Here is a 17,112-nt window from a genome sequence, read left to right as displayed (position 1 = left end):
GACACATTGCTTAAATGCTTAATTGCACAAATAGTTCAATCCAGTGAAATCTGAAACACAGATTTCGGATTCACTGGATTGTTTTCTCCAAACAGTGAAATATAGTATAAGGAAAAGACAAATCCTTAACCCCATCCACTGGCCAAAAGTTGAAAAACACTGTAGAGTTCATAGCAATAGCATTTACTTTTAAGTAAATTAATATTTTATCTTATTTTTAAGATTCCTTATTGACGACTATCTCTCTTCTACTTATTGTAGAAATAGTAATGGTTTGAGGGCAATTATATTTGTCTTTCAAAACACTCATATCGTTGTGTTATATAAACTTTTCCCTTTAATTCCTGTATTAATTTAAATATCTGTACTGGAAACAATTCATTAAACCCATGTCCCCTATACCTTGACTATCTTCCGGTTTAGTCTCATGCCTACTGAACACTTGGAGAGCAGTTGGTGATTGTTGCGGTGACAAAATTTATTTAAAAATATAATTTTGGGCCTCCCCTGGTGGCGCAGCGGTTGAGCGCTGGGTTGTGAGGCTGCCCGCAGCCTCTGCAGCACTGGTTCAATCCCTGGCCTGTGGGAGAGGGTCCCACATGGCGCAACAGACCTCTCCTGCCGCACCCGCTGCTCCCCTCAGCAGTGTACTTTGTCAGTCTGCCTGCTCTGCTCCCTGCTCTGTCTCTGGTGAATTCTCTCACCCTCCCGCGCTTCTGACTGTACCCAGCGCTTGTATAAATAAATAAATAAATCTTTTTTAAAAAATTACAAAAATATATATATAATTTTATAATTTTAGTCTGTTGCTACATTGAACCTAATAAAGTTGCAATAGCAAACCAAGATGGGGGATGAGCGTGGAGGGAGCAGGGAGGGAGTAAGACTGGGTGTCTGGGGAGAGGTGCTAATAGATACTGAAAATGCATTAATTATCTATTTGACTAGAGGCAAATATTATAATTTCTTTACGCCTTTTTCATCTATTAACACAAAACCATCTTCCCAGTCAGTAAGATACTGTGACTGCCATACTGGATGTATGAGAATGCATTTGGAAATAGCAAACCATTATAAGAATTTCCGTAATCTTAAAAACTGCGGTTTTTAAATTGAACCTGCTCCATATTGTTTGGGTGGTTTCATTAAAATAGAAGAATTAGAAAATGAACTTTAGAAACAACTATATTAAAAGACCTGGCTGAAGGAATAACAGAGGAAGTCTCTCAGCACGTGAGGATAAAACATAAGAAATGTTGGTGAGAAGGAAGCGCAAGAACGTTACATGAGGCAGCCCCTCCGTCCTTTTGATCACACACCCCTCTCATCTCCAGCTAGGGCTTCTGAAACACCCATTAATTGATCTTTGCTGATCAAATATTTTTTTCCACATGTATTATAGTTGTCCTTTCTCCAAGGAGACTTTTGAGGGAATTTTTTTTTTTAAATTAAGGCAATATTGGTTTACAATGCTGTATCTATTTTAGAGGCCACACATATGTTTCCAGATCACAGTCACAAGGCACCCACAGTCCTCCACCATAGTCCACTGTGCTCCCACCCCATTTGCTTTTCCTCCTCCCTGTCTCTCTAGGTACCTTTAGTTCTACAGCGAGATTTCTGGAGCTCGTTACTATTTTTTTTTTCTGAACCTTTGTTTTGTTCCTGGATATTCCACATCTAAGTGAACTATTTGGTATTTGTCTTTGCCTTCTGACTTATTTCCCTTAACATTATCCTCTCCAGTCCCATTCTTATTGCAAATGCCAAGAATTCAACCTTTTCAATAACTGGATAATATCTCATGGGGTATCTGTACCACGTCTTCCTCATTTACTCTTCAGTCTTTGCACAGTTAGCTTTTTACCAAAACATGACTATTGTGAGCAGTGCAGCAATGAACACAGGAGTGCGTATATATCCCCAAGAATTAGTGTTTTTGTATTCTTGTGGTAGATACCTCGGAGTGGAAATGCTGGATCACATCATAACTCTATTTTTAATATTTTCAGAAATCTCCATACTGTTTTCCATCGGAGCTAGACTAGCCTGCATGTCCATCAACACTGTATGGTGTTCCCTTTTCTCCATATCCTCACCAACATGTGGCTTGGAACCTTTTGATACAGGTGAGGTAGAATCCCATTGTGGTTGTGATTTGTATTTCCCAGACAATAAGTGATGGAGAGAATTTTTTCATGTGCCGTTGGTTGGCCTTTTGTGGAGAAGTACCTACTTAGCATTTCTGCCCATTTCTTTGTTTTCTTTTTGTGGAGTTATAGGAGTTCTTTGTAGATCTTGATATCAGCCCCTTGTCACATATATGATATGCAAATATTTTCTCCCATTCATTACTGTGCCTTTTAATTTTACTAATAGTTTTTTTACTGTGCAGAAACATTTTAATTTGATGTAGTGCTAATTGTTTCTATTCTCTTTTATTTCCATTGCTTTTGGAGATGGGTCCCCAAAACCATCTCTGAAGCCTGTGTTGTGCAGAGTTTTGCTATGATTTCTACTATGAATTTTATGGTTATCGGTCTTCTATCCAAGTCTTTTATGCATTGTAAGTTAATTTTTATATTTGATGTGATATGGTTTTCTAGTTTCATTTTTTTGCATGTGACTTTCCAGTTTTCACTACACTATTTGTTGGAGAAATGTTCCTTTCTCCAATTTATACTCATGGATCTTTTTTAATAAGTTATCTGTACATCAAGTGTGAGTTTATTTGGCTCTTGATTCTATGCCATTGGTCTGTGTGTGTGCTTTTTTCCACTACCATACTGTTTTGATTCTTACAGCTTTGCACTATAGTTTGAAGCCTGAAAATGTGATACCACCATTCTTCCCCTTTTTGTCAGAATTGTGTTGGCTATTTGGGGCCCTATGTTGTTCCAGAGAATCTCAGTAATGTTCTATTTATTTTACAAATGCTACTGAAACTATGATAGGGATTGCACTGAATCTTTATTTTGCTTTAGGTTAGATAACTATTTGATGTTAGTTCTTCCAATCCATGAGTAAGGATAATCTTTCCATTCTGTGTGTCTTTTTATATTTCTTTAAACAATGCTTTAAAGTTTTCATTGTACTGGTCCTTCACCTCCTTTGTTAAGTTTATCCCTAGGCACCCATGCTTTTTTTGTTGTGCTCATAAATGGAATTTTGTTTATTTTTTCCTCTTTTTGCTCATTGCTTGCATATAGGAACATGATTGATTTTTGTAAATTGATTTTGTAACCTGCCACTTTGCTATACTGATCTGTTTTTTCAGTTTTTAGTGGAGGCTTTAGGATTTTCTATGAATATTATTTCATCTGTGATGATAATTTTTTATCTTGTTTCCCAATTTGTATTCCTTCTGTATTTCTCCTGCCAAATCGCTCTAGCTAATACTTTCAAAACTATGTTGAATAGTGGTGACAGTAGATAGTCTTGTCTTGTGCCAGATCTTAATGGGAAAACTTTTAATTTTTCACCATTAAGAATGATACTAGCTATGGGTTTGCTATAAATGGTCTTTACTATAATGAGGTTTTATCCATCTATCACCATTTATAAGGATTTTTATCATAAATGGGTGCTGAATTTTATCAAATGCTGTCTGCTATTCATATGATTATAAGAGTTTTATCTTTTCTTTGTTGATGTGGTGAATTCAGTAGATTGATTTTTCAGCATCAAACCATCCTTGTGTCCTTGGGGAAAAATATCCCACTTCGTCATAGTTTATTATTTTTTAAGATTTATTTATTTATTTATTTATACAAGAACCGGGGTACAGGCCAGATGCGTGGGAGGGTGAGAGTATTCGCCAGAGACAGAGCGGGGAACAGAACAGGCAGATTGACGAAATACACTGCTGAGGGGAGCAGCAGGTGAGATAGGAGAGGTCCTCTGTCTCGCCATGTGGGATTCTCACCAGCCGGCCGGGATCGAACCGGCGCTGCAGAGGCTGCAGACAGCTTCACAGTGCGGCCCCCAACTGCCTGCGCCACCAGGGGAGGCCCCACTTCATCATAATTTATAATCTAATGTATTGTTGAATTTATTTTGCTAAAATTTTGTTGAGGATTTTTACATATTTGTTCATCGGTTCATTTGTCTGTAGTTTTTGTGTATACATGTGCGTGTGTTTTAACATTTTTACCTCATTTTTGTATCAGGGTAATGTTGACCTCATAAAATGTGTTTGAAATTATTCCCTTTCTCATATTTTGGAAAGTGTTGGAAAAAATAGGTTCTAAGTTCACCTTTAAAAGTTTGTTAGAATTCAATAGTGAAACCATCTGGTCCTGGACATTTTTGTGGTGGGGGGAGACTTTTAACTACAGTTTCAATTTTGTTACTTATAATTAGTCTATTCAAGTTTTCTATTTCTTCCCGAGTCAGTCTCAGATGATTGTATATTCCAAAAATGTCATCCATCGCTTCTACATTATTCAACTTAATAGTATACAAATCTTCATGATCCTCTGAATTTCTGAGATATCTGTTGTAAATTTTCTTTTATTTCTAATTCTATTAATTTGAGTTTCTGCCTTTTTCTTTTCAATGTAACCCTAGATAGAGCTTTGTCAGGAAATAGCTTTTTATTCATGCACTCAATCTTATGAATAAACTGCTCTGTGGATCAAGAATTTTCATAAGAACTAGAGATAAAGAAGGATAAAATAATTACCCTAAGAAAATCATGGCTACGAAGACATGTGAACATTTAACTGTGATACCTTCTTTAAATATAAAATGCCATTGTATTTAATGCACACTAATGCATAGGCCTTAATAACACTACTTAGGATTGTGGTAGAAGGCTTCACAGAGGAATGCATATTCAAATTTATATTTGAGTTATGAGCCAAAATGATACCCTTCTTTTAATTCTCTTTTCAATCATAAGAAAATTAATTACAAAATGAAAATTTAGGGCCTCCCCTGTGGTGCAGCAGGTTGAGCACAGCGCTGTGAAGCTGTCCACAGCCTCTGCAGCACAAGTTCAATTCCCGGCCAGCCAGGGAGATTCCCACATGGCGCAGCAGACCTCTCCTGTCGCGCCCGCTGCTCCCCTCAGCAGTGCTTTCAGTCCGTCTGCCTGTTCTGCTCCCCACTCTGTCTCTGGTGAATTCTTTCACCCTCCTGTGCCTCTGACCTGTACCCCAGCTATTGTATAAATAAAAAATAAATCTTTCAGAAAAAAAATTTAGATGAAGCTGGTTTACCTTGCCATAAACACAAAAGACAGACTTTAAAAATATACTGATTAAAGATGAACAAATTTGCATATTTAAATCTCAGAAGACTAATTTTGTGCTCAGTGGACGTCCCCTATTTTCTTGAGAATAAAAATATTATATTTTCTCTTGGCATTATGTCTCATTTTATTTAAAACAAGTGGGTTTTCGTATGGTCATTTTTACAGTTGATCAAGTAAACCATCACTTACGCCAAGGAGTTTAAAGTCAAAATAGATTGCAGTGCAATATCAGCTACAAGAAAAGGAAAAAAAAAAATTAAGTAATTTTCTTTGTAGTGTTTGCTTTTGCAATATGGATTTTTCTGGGACTGTGTACGATCCGTCAGCACATCTGCAGGGCTCTAAAATCAGAGCTTCCAATGCCATATAAAACAGGGACAGGACACTCAGTGTCAGCCCTTATTAGGGAAATGCTATTTTCTCAACGACAGGGAAATATGTTTGTAGGCAGTGGCTTGTAAGATTTTCTTTCCTGAATCCTGAATTACGATATAAGCCATCCTACCGTTTGTCTTCCAGTCCACTTTCCCGTATTATTGAAAGGTAACGAATATATAGCTGTTGCTGCGACTCTGGGAAAGCACTGGATACCGATTTACACGTGTTCGTCACCCTCTATTGGTAAAGAAAAATCTGCCAGCTAGCCGGATCCCAGGAGTGGAATGTTCCAGTTAATCAGATCGTCTTAGGCTCTACTACTTCTTTCATTCCCCAAATCAATCTTTCTCCCTCCATGGAGATGCCCCTAGATGGCCAGTGGTCAATATCACTAATCAGGTTTGCCATCAGCTCTTCACTCCTTGCCTCTCTCCCAAAACCATTGGCTTAATGGCTGTGATTTTTAGTTTCTTTACTTGAAAAAGGAAATGAGAAATATCTGTGTGTCTCATCATTTGAAGGTATGGAATATTAGTGGCCATGCAGAAGCCAGCCCTGCTCTTGCATCGTCCCGGTCATTATTATTCTGAGAAACCACCACTGTCCTGACCGCTATTAGGATAAACTAGTTTACCCTGATTTTAAATTCCAATCAGATGGAATGTTTGCTTTCTGTAGCTGACTTCTTTCATTAAATCTCATGATTTATATTCTTCATTGGTTGTTATGACAGTAATTGGCCCGTTCTTACTGTAGTGTTCAGTTCTCTTCATCCCAATCTAATGTCAGACGTTTAGTGTATTTCAGGCTTGGAACCCCCATGAATAGCACCACTATGTTCAGATTATTAATTTTTTTGATGCATTTCTGTTTCCTAGCAGAGCAATTAGTAAGTCATAGCGTTGCTTATGCTCAGCTTTAAGCACATTCTGGCAAACACTTTTTTACAGTAAATATATTAAACTATACTTTCACCAGCAGTGTCTGAGGGATCTAGAACTTTTTTTTTTTTCCAAACCCTGGGACTTAGGGTCATCTTTCATTATGGTTTTAATTTATATTTCTTCAATATGGTTTATTAGCCTTTTGAATATCCTCTTATAAAAAAGATCTGCTCAATTTTTTTGTTGTTGTTGCCAATTTTGGGCAGGATTTTCTCTTTTTTCTTATAGAAGTCTTTATTCTAGACTTGAGTCCTTTAATATTGTGTATTCCATCTTTTCCTCTGAACTGTCACTCTTATTCCCTCATAGTGTGTTTTAATAAATGTGCCCTTAATTTCATAAAGTTTGATGCATCTGTTTCTTCCTCGTGCCCTATGAAAGACGTATTGAATCCACCTCTTCAAGATACTAAAGATGCTCTTCTATGGTGCCATCAAGAAACCCTTTTACTTCTTCCATTTATGTCTATACTCCACATGGAATTCATTTCTGCATATTGTATAATGTATGTGAGTTTTCCTTATAGATGTTCCATTTATTTAGTTATGTAAGTTTAGTGTTTTTCTTTCTTTAATTGTTTTCACACTTGAAGTCATCTTGTTCTGTGTTTTATTTGAGGAAAAGGTCTTACTAATGGCCTAATTTTAAGATAGTTATGGAATTTTTCAGATTTTTTGCTTCTTATATAGGTTTTTATAAGCTTCTAAAGATTTCAATGAGAGTGAGCGATTTTAATTCAGTTATAGTTGTTGGTAGCTGGTATTTATAGTGTCAAGGGAGAATATTGAAGAGTAATAGTTTTGTCAAGAATTTGGTTCTGGTTGTCACTTTTGAAGATTCCATTTAGATATAATCCAAGAGACAGAGGGAAGGGGTTGGAATCAATGCCAATCAGAGGTATTTTTTTCCTTATTAAAAGCTGTTATGAGTTGAATTGTGACCCCACTCCCTGCCCCCACCCCCAAAGATATATTGAAGTCCCGAGTCTTCAGAACTATGAGCTAATAAATGGGTATTGTTTTATGCAAAACTCTTGTGGTCCTTTATTATCACATCCCTAGGAAACTGGTAAAGAAGCCACTGCAATTTATCATTATTAAGAGAGAAGTACATGGATCCGAAATAGTTAGTGTAATCGCTGGGGGGAAATTGAGATCTTTTCCAATATGTTTTCATTGCTCAGCAAATTAAGAGACAACAGGAAACAGCAAATAAGGAAGGGGAAGGAGCTGGAAGTTTTTAGTAAAGACGGGGCAGCACTGGCCTCAGACAGCATGGGGGGGGCGCCGAGGGGTGGTGGGCAGTGATGTGGGAAGCTGTGGGCACCCCGCAACAGAGCATCTAGCCATGCATTTCAGGAGGGGCTGAGTCTGGCTTCCTCTTCCATTTTCCAGCCACATTCAGCCACTGGAAATTGAGGCTGAATTCTGTAAGGGATGAATTGAGGATGAATTCTGTAAGGCCTTTGCAGCCCCTGCGAAGGCAGGCAATGGAAAAGACGTGGTGCCATCACTGTTGGGTGAGTCCAGGTGGGCTCACAAGTCACTGGGGAGGTCATGGGGATATTGAGTAGGAGGGTCAGAAATCCGGTCTGAGGGCAAGATGCTCAGAATCCTGTTGACATTCAGCTAAGAAGTTGCTTCTCAAGTGGACTCAGGGCTTATCTACACAATGAAGGGGTGTCCTTGGTCAGCTGAGCTCCAAGCCGGGGCCCCATCCGTCAGGGATGGACATCTACAATGTGCCTTTTCTTGGTCGTGTCGTAAATCCATGCCACAGCAAGATGAGGAGAAGCTCCCCCTTGGAGTCAGACCTGGAAGGGGTGACTGAGGCGGGTGTGTTTGCAGGAGGGGAGCCTGCTGGGGAGCTTCCAGGAGGCTGTGCGCTTGCGGGCAATGAAGCTCCATGCAGGGGAGCCCATGAGGTGGTCAGGGGCGAGCTAAGACCCCGGTGAGGAGGGGCCATAGCCTGGCTTAGACATCTTGGAGAGCCAGAGGCGCATAGCCGCTGGGCGTCCTCCAAGGAGCTCAGGTTGGCGGGTGACGGCGGAGACACATCTGGTGGCAGGAGAGACAAGGAGTCACGGCCCGTGGTGGGGGAACATGATGAAAAATGAGCAGCTGCACCTGATGGGGACTGACTCAGAATCCCTCTCAGACCAAAACCATGAATATATTTTTTAATATTTTATTTTATGTAATTCTTACATCCTTTTTCAGCTTTGCACAATGTGTGCATTTTCATTTTGGTTATATTCCCCATACAATTGCATTTCCCCCCTTATTTTGACTCTAGTCCTTCCTCTCCCTGCCTCTCCCTCCTCCCCGCCCCCTGTAGTATGTCTCTGGTTTATAGTTGCTTGTTGATTTTGATTTTTTCTTTATTATAATTAGTCTTTTTCCTGGTCCCTTATTTAAGTTTTCTAGATTCCTGCTCTGAGTGAGACCATCCGGTATTTTTCTTTTTCTTTCTGGCTTATTTCGCTGAGCATGATCCCTTCCAGCGCCATCCATGTTGCTGCAAATGGCATGTGTTTATCTTTTTTGAATGCTGAGTAATATTCCATGGTGTATATGGACCACATCTTCCTGATCCAGTCATCTATTTCTGGGCATTTGGGTTGTTTCCAAAGCTTAGCTATTGTCAACAGTGCTGCTATAAGCATAGGGGTGCAGGAGCTCTTTGGAATTGATGTTTCTGTGTCCTTTGGGTAGATACCTAGGAGTGGAATTGCTGGATCCTGTGGAAGCTCTATGTTTAGTAGGTCCAGAAATCTCCACACAGCTCTCCACAGTGGTTGGACCAGTTTGCACTCCTGCCAACAGGGCAGAAGAGTTCCTTTTTCTCCACACCCTCGCCAACATTTGTTGTTGCTAGTTTTTTTAATATGTGCCATTCTCACTGGTGTAAGATGGTATCTCATGGTCGTTTTGATGTGCATTTCCCTGATGACAAGTGATGTTGAACATTTTTTCATATGCCTGTTGCCCATTTGCATTTCCTCTTCAGAGAAGTTTCTTTTTAGCTCTTCTGCCCATTTTTTGACTGGATTATTTTTTGTTTTTGTTGAGTCTCATTAGCTCTTTGTGGATTTTTGCAATCAGTCCTTTATCATTAGTGTTGGGTGCAAAAATGTTCTCCCAGTTGGTGGGGCTTCTCTTTGTTTTTGTTATTGTCTCTTTTGCTGTGCAGAAGCTCTTCAATTTGATGTAGTCCCAGCTGTTTATCTTTGCCTTCACGATCACTGCTTTGGGTGATGTAAAACCATGAGTATTTTAAATGAAGCGAAATAGTGGCTACAGAGGATTTCGCTGCCCCGAGAGGATGAGCATTCCTGAGGACACGGGGTGCTTCATGATCACTGACAACACAGGGCTGTCCAGAGCAGTGCCCCACTGGGGTACCCCCCATAGCGCTGATGGGGCACCGGGCAGTGCAACCCCCGGGCAGTTGGGAGGAGACGGTGAGCTCAGGCTGGGTGTGCCGGACCCAGGAGTAGACACGCATCGATTTCTGTGAATAACAACTAATGCTCGAAGCGTATGAAGTCTCTGCAGCTCCCAAACGCTGCATGGGACCAAGTTAGAATAAATCCTATTTGCTGGTGAGACGGTCGCCGCGTTAGCCAAGCGCCCTCGCGGGGTCCAGCGAGCCGGCCTGTCGCGATGGCCTGGTCACACTCAAGCCTCTTGGACCGAAACATTTCCTCAGCCCCGGCCCTGCTTTTGCTCATCTCCCCACTGTGCGTATCCTGTGGCTTTTGAAATTGCCCCCTCAGTTCTGGGATTCCTAATCATTTTTTGTTTCCTTGTTCTCCTGGATTTCACAATGGGAAGCCGTGGTGGGTGTCCCTTCGAGCTCACTGATTTGTGCCCCGTGTCCAGCGAGGGAATCAGCACATCCTCATCCCTGTGCAGCCCCCGGCCCCCTCCGGCCGCTCCTCCCCGCGCCCCCCGCGCTGCCTTCTTGACGCTTTTCTTCGGTATTTTGTCTCCTTTTTGGCCAGGGCTCTTGTACAGCATCCAGTATGCCAAAGCCTCTGTCTTGTCATTCCACGCGTGCCTTACCCGAGACTGATTCTGTCGTTTGCTTTTAGGTTGTATTTCTCGTGCTTTAAATTTCTTTGTATTTTTTCTAATTATTTTTGCCAGGAGCCAGATAGGGTGCCAGAGAGCAGGACTGGGCCGGGGCAGGGCAGGCCCGTGGAGGACGCAAGGTCAGGGCCTGGAGCTGGACTGAAATGTTCGCTTAGCGCCGTCTGCCTTCCTGGCCTGGCCTCACAGGCCTGTGCTCTTTAAATAGTGGGGGTGCCTTGTGGCTCTTGGGGGGGCCCTCCCTGTGGTGGGGCCCGAGGGCATGGGAGGAGAGCTTGCATAATCTTAGGAGGAAATTGGCTTCTTTGGGTGGGTCTAGTCCTTGGGCTGTAACTAACTGGGCCCAGGCGGTTCCTGGCACCCCGCCCTCTGTCCTAGGAGGTGGAAAGGTCTCCCTGGGCTAATTGCCGGCAGGTGAGCAGGTTGGCCTGCGTCTCTGCCTCTGGAGAGAACACACCAGAGAGAAGAGAACCTCGCGGGAGAGCGCAGACAGCCTGCCTCCCTGAAGGCCCGCAGCCCCCTGCACCCTGGGCGCCTGGATCTCTTCGGGTTCCAGCCCAGCCCAGCCGGCCCCAGCTCCTTCCAGAGTGGAGTGAACAGCTCTGAGCTGGGGCTGACCGCCTGGCGGGGCCTCGATCAGACTGGATGCGCCTGGGTAAGCCTGGACCAGCCTGGCCTGCAGAGGCCTTTCTCTGGCGAGTCAAAGCAGAATCGTTTTCATCTTGTTTTGCTTTTTTTCTTGTTTTGTGGCTGGAGGGACAAGGCCCGAGCTTTTTAGGACGTCCAGGTGTGACTCACCTGTCACGCTTGGGTGTGGTGCCTTGTGGGTCTTTAACTTTCTTGTAAAGAACAGGCAGAGCCAGGTCCTCGGGGCCATCTTGTAAGCGTGCAAAGCGCTGGGTGACTAAAGGCTTCAAAGGGCTCATGGGGGGTTCCCTGGGAGCCGAGTTTCTAGATGATTTTAAAATTGATTTTATTGATCTTCAAATTATGTGTATTATACATTACAGCCATTAATAAAAATGCCATCATGGCAAAATGAAGATGGGAACTTGGTAAAAGGGTGTGTGTGCGCTGTGAGGGCGGCGCGCTCAGAGCAGAGCTGAGCAGGGCCCTGGCTTCTCTGTTCTCCGTATCTCGTAATCCCTGCAGGCTGCCTGGGGGCGGCAGCTGGTGCCTGTTTTAACAACATCGTGGTGTAAACATGAAATGCTGAGCTTTGGGACGGGTCCTTGCGGTGTCTGTGCGTTACAAGCTCTCGCCTGCGTTTTGTGTTTGTTCTACGAGGAGCCGGTGTCTGAGTTCATTGAGCTCAGGTGAGAAAAGCTCCTCTCACAGTTTCTGTAATTAGTGCCGGGGAGCAAGCAGAGCCCCCGCCATGAATATGCAGACGGGAAGAAGCCGTGAAAGTGGTGAGTGCCTTGTCTTGTCACAGAACGGCAGGACCCAGGGACAACTCGTTTACACGCAGGCTGGGAGATGTTTGCGTCTTTTCTTCACCCAGAGCGAGAAAAGGAAGTTTGTGTTGCGTGTTGGGAGGTTGTGAACAATCCGCAAGGGGCTGGTGAGGAGCGGCAGGCGAGGCAGGGCCGTGCCTTGGGCGCACTGTCCACGGTTTCGCCTGCGAGGTGTCATCTAGATTTTAGCATCACTTCTAAACATATTGTAGATCGATTTATCTAAGAAAAATATTTTGAAACTTTATGCGCGCGGTTGCATGATGTGTGCTTCGGGGATACATGTGGTACCCCCTAAACGGTTCTGCTAGCGAAGTCTGTGCTTAAAAAGCCTGGCTATTGCATGTTCTGTGTGTGACGCTCTCCGTTACTTGCCATTTTTATTGAAGGCAAAAAACGTTTTGATGCGATGTACTTAAAACTATCCAATGTGCGTGTGTCTGCGGGAGTAGCGTGTGAGCACAACTTTTCAAAAATTGTTTTCTCGGTGTATTGAAGACATTGCTTCAGTTTCTTCTCTTTTCTTGGGACTGTCGTGAAGTTTACTTGAAATCTTTATGCTGCTGATCTGTAAGGAGCCTCGCTTTGTTTTGATCACATGATATCTTCCTTGGGAATTTTTATGGCCTGTCTTTGCGATGCTGAGGCCTGAATTTCTTTTGATTTCTACCTTTCTTCCAAACCAGAACCACTCCCTGTTAACTGAAGTGGGAGTAGCTTGAGGCTTGCAGTCGTGTGTGCGGGTGAAGGGGATCTTTCCACCTGGGTCCGCGAAGACTGGGTAGAGGAACTAATTCACAGGAGGCGGATTAGTAGGAGAAAAGGCCGAGTTTTAACGTTTATGTGGAGAATGGATGTGGTTGAATGTTCTAAAGATGCACGGAGTAGGCCGGGTGTAGCTCTCTGTGTTAGGAGAACTGAGGCACAAGGGGAGGAAAGGGTGTCGTCATGTTGTTAGGGGGGAAAGGCTGTCCTAAAGCTAATCCCATACAGGCTTCGTGGACGCCACCCCCACCCCAGGCCCAAGCCAAAGACACTGGGAACTCCACATCCCATCCCACCAAGGGAAGGTGGCTGGGACCTGAGGGTGGGGTTCAGCAGCCAGGTGGGGATAAAGCCAGGCACGTGGGCTTTGGGGGTTCCCCATTTTGGCTCCCCGCCAGCTCGCAGCGCGTGGCCAGCTCTGAGAGTGCCTTTGGGTTTCCAGGTCGGCGGATCGGGTAGGACGCATGAAAGACTTTATTTCCCTATTTTCTCCCTGAGTTGTCCATTTTCCTTATTTCCTTTTCCCTTGTCAATAAACCTTTTATGAACCTTCTGTATGTGCCTGCAGTGGAGTGTTCATAAGTCCCTTGTAAGCGCGCGGGTGAGGACCCACAGCCAGGAACCCGTTCACTATCGGGGCTGCTCTGTAACAATGTCAACTGAGAGGAAAGCCGAGAGGCAGAGCGGGCAGTGTGTAGACAGCCGCGTCTGAGGATCTGGGGGTGTCTGACGTGGCACCTTCATAAGCGGTATATACTGAACTCCAAGTGCACCTGAGAGGAAACCCACACGTAGCGATTCTTAGAAGCGTCGTTGTACACCGAGAAACCAGATGCATCAACGACGTTTCTAAATTGCCCTTATTTTTGTGAGGACCGATTTACTTCACCTGCTTGTCCGAGCGTTGCTTGTGCTGACGCGCATTGGCGATGCTTGCCGTTGTGTGAGAGCTGGAATTCCCTCTGTGTGTGGCCATCTGTCTTTTCACTCCTCTGGATTTCATGGCCACTGAAAAAGCCCCGTATATTCCAGACATTCATAAATTTGCATAGAACTGTGTAGGGTAAAGAAATATCAGGCTTTCTGCCCTTCCGCCATCAGGATAGATGATGGATCCTTGTCCTGAATGCATCTGATGGCGGGCACCTGGAATAGGGTGTGGGCATAGGTAGATGGGATTCAGCTGAGCTAAGACTGTGCTTTTTAAGGGCGGCGTCACGGGGGACGCCAGCAGCACCAGTAGCAGCAGTAGAATCCGAAGCCGAAGCCGAAAGAGAAGCCGAGAAGCAGCAGAACGAACGCCAGAGAGCCCAGATAGAGTGAAGACTTGCTGGGGCTGGAGGCCTGCCAGCCTCCCAGCCCCCCAGCCAGCACCCCTGCCTGTCATATGCCTGGTGAACCCCAAATAAAAAACCTGCAAAACTACTGAGGACTCTGACTCCTCCTTTACCCGATCTGCATGGGATCAGAAAACCTGCACTGTATCCAGTCCTGCCCCTTACAAACTGCCAGCGTGAGAGCCGAGCATTGTCCTTACTGGTCATTTTCTCTTTTTTGTCCCTAGGGATTATTTATTTCGACCAAAATTATGGGTTACAAGGAGAGTTTGTTAGGTTTTATTAGGCATTTGTGCGCATTTTATTGTAGCCCTCTTCATAGCATTGCATTCTGCTGGACACAGAAGAATCTCAGTAGTGGTAGTAATTTGCACGGATGTGCTTGCTTTAATTGTAGCACAGCTGGATCCGCAGGCAGAGGCGAGCACTGGGAGAGCCTGAAAAACCTGGTAACAGGTGGTGCTCGTGCACCTGTGTTTAATTCTACAGCATCATCACCTGTGTGGGGTTGTTTCTCATGCCAGCGAGCACATGGGCCCCCTGTTACCCCCGACTCCCCCATGTTGCCTTCCACAACCAACCCCACCTCCCCCTTTCACCCCCTTTTGTACCTGTCCACTTCTCGATGTGCTTGGCTTCGCAGCCTCTTCACCTGGTGTTACGTGGAGCAACATATTGTTTTCCTTTTTGCAAAAATTGTTGAAGTCTAATGCATCAATTATTCTTTTATGGGCTGTTCTCAAGTCCTAGATTCAAAAGGATTTCTCCTGGTTTATCTTCAAAGCTTTATTTTCATCTAAGATTCACGTGAGCTCATTTTTTAGATCAACCTTTAATTTTCGCTCAGATATTTCTAGTTGTTCCAATGCCACTTGCCGGAAAAACTATCATTTCTCTATGGAATTGCTTTTGCATCTTTGTACAAACACAAGCATATTTGAATATACCCTGGTGGGTTTGTTTCTGGGTTCTCTGTTTCGCTGGATTTTGCCTATTCCTCTACCAAGTCTGCACTGGATTCATGACTGCAGGGACGTAGTAGGTGGGAACCGTTGGCACAGAATTCCTCCTGCTTTCATCTTTGTCAAGAATTTTTTCCCATGCAAAATTATACAAGCTTGTCTATGTCCATACAAATCCTGCTGGGATTGTAATAGGGATTTTATTAGACCTGTCAATCAATGTAGAAAGAATCAGCATCGTTTCTGTATTTAGTCTTCTGATCAATGAACACAGCATAACAGCGCATTGATTTTTGGAGTTGCATTTCTTTCAGGAGCATTTTGCGTGATTCAGCACAGGGTCTTGCACGTGTTTCATTCACTAAGTAGACACCTTGCATACTCGCAAGGATTTTGTTTTGTGGAGGAGTGGTGGAAAGTGGCTTTTGTTTGGTCTGCACGTTCACTGTTAGTGTATAGAATGGCGACGAATGAGCAGTTGGGGGCGTTGCTCTTGTCTTGAGTCGTTTCTGAGCTCATTTGTTGGCTTTTATGGTTTACTGAAAAAAATCTAGATTTCTAAGGACTCTTCTTCATGGAGTATCACGACACGTGAGGACAGTTTTATGATGATACATGTATGTCTTATTGCTGTGTCCACAGCCCACTCGTGTGCTGAGCACTAACGGGCACACGGATGATCCCGGTCATCCTGAGGGGGAGGCCGCAGAGGTCAGCCACTCAGAGGGGCGTTAGCTGTGGGGCTTCTGGACACTAACCGCCAAGTTCAGATAATCCCCTTCTCTTCTGTCCACTTCAAGAGTTTGATCATCGATGGATGTTGAATTTTGCCAAATGCTTTTTCCGTATCAATTGATATGATACATGTGATTTTTCTCTATCGAGCTGTTACTACAGTGAGCTGCGTTGACTGGTGTTTGCACAGTGATGCAACCTTGTATTCCTAGTGAGTCTGGGATGTGGAATGTGATTTTGAGTCTAGTTTGGTTTCCTACTATTTTGCAGTTTTGGAATGTGTTAATATGATATTGTTCCTGTGTTCTGGAAGACATTTCGTAAAATTGGAGTTCATTCTTTTGAAAATATTGGAGAGTTCCCCAGTAAAACTACCTGAGCCTGGAAGCCTCTCGTTGAGGAGTGTTTTAATTACAAGTTCAATTCTTTTTGTTGTTCTGGGCTGATACCGACTATCTACTTCATCTTAATTCAGTTTAGCCTGTAGTTGGCAAGAAGGCGTTTATTTCTTCTAAGTTGTTGAATTTAATAGCACAGAGGTGTTAATAGTGGTTATGATCCTTTCAGTAGCTGCAAAATCTGTGGTGGCTTCCTGCATTCCCTTCCTGTTGTGGATGTGTTTGGTCTCTGCTTCCTGTCAGTCTTGCAGAAGTTCATTCATTCATTGTATTTCAGTCAGGAGGCAGGAACTTAGATGATGATCGAGTTTTCCTCATGGCTAGTGTCACTGCTTTCTAGTTTCAGTTAGTTTGGGGTAAAAAGTTCTGCATGATTTCAGTTATTTCAAAGGTGATGTTTGGTGGCTGACAGTCCTGAGGGTTCTGTCTTACGTGTCAGAAAAATACGTGTGCTCCGGTGTTGAGTTTTCCACACAGGTTAATTAGATCTTGTTAGTGTTTTGCGAGCTAAACCCTTGCCCAAGGGTTGTTAAGCTGTGGGCACTGAATCCATAAAACTGTGGATTTGTCTATTTCTCTTTTGGTCCATGTACTTTAAGTCTTTTTGGTGCAAAACAATGACATTGAGAATTGTTATTTTCTCTGTAAGTTCTCTTAGGGATTAATAGAGAAATCTCTTAAGATTTTTGAGTAAAAATTTTTATCCTTTCATCTTATTTATATAATTGTATTTGAGGTGAATTTCTTAGAAACTCACGATGGTGGGTTACCGTTCCCTTAACCCA

The sequence above is a fragment of the Talpa occidentalis genome, unplaced genomic scaffold, assembly GCF_014898055.3.
Source record: "Talpa occidentalis isolate TD23 unplaced genomic scaffold, MPIMG_talOcc4v2.1 talOcc4.12, whole genome shotgun sequence".
Lineage (NCBI taxonomy): Eukaryota > Metazoa > Chordata > Mammalia > Eulipotyphla > Talpidae > Talpa > Talpa occidentalis.
This window is presented reverse-complemented; position numbering follows the sequence as displayed.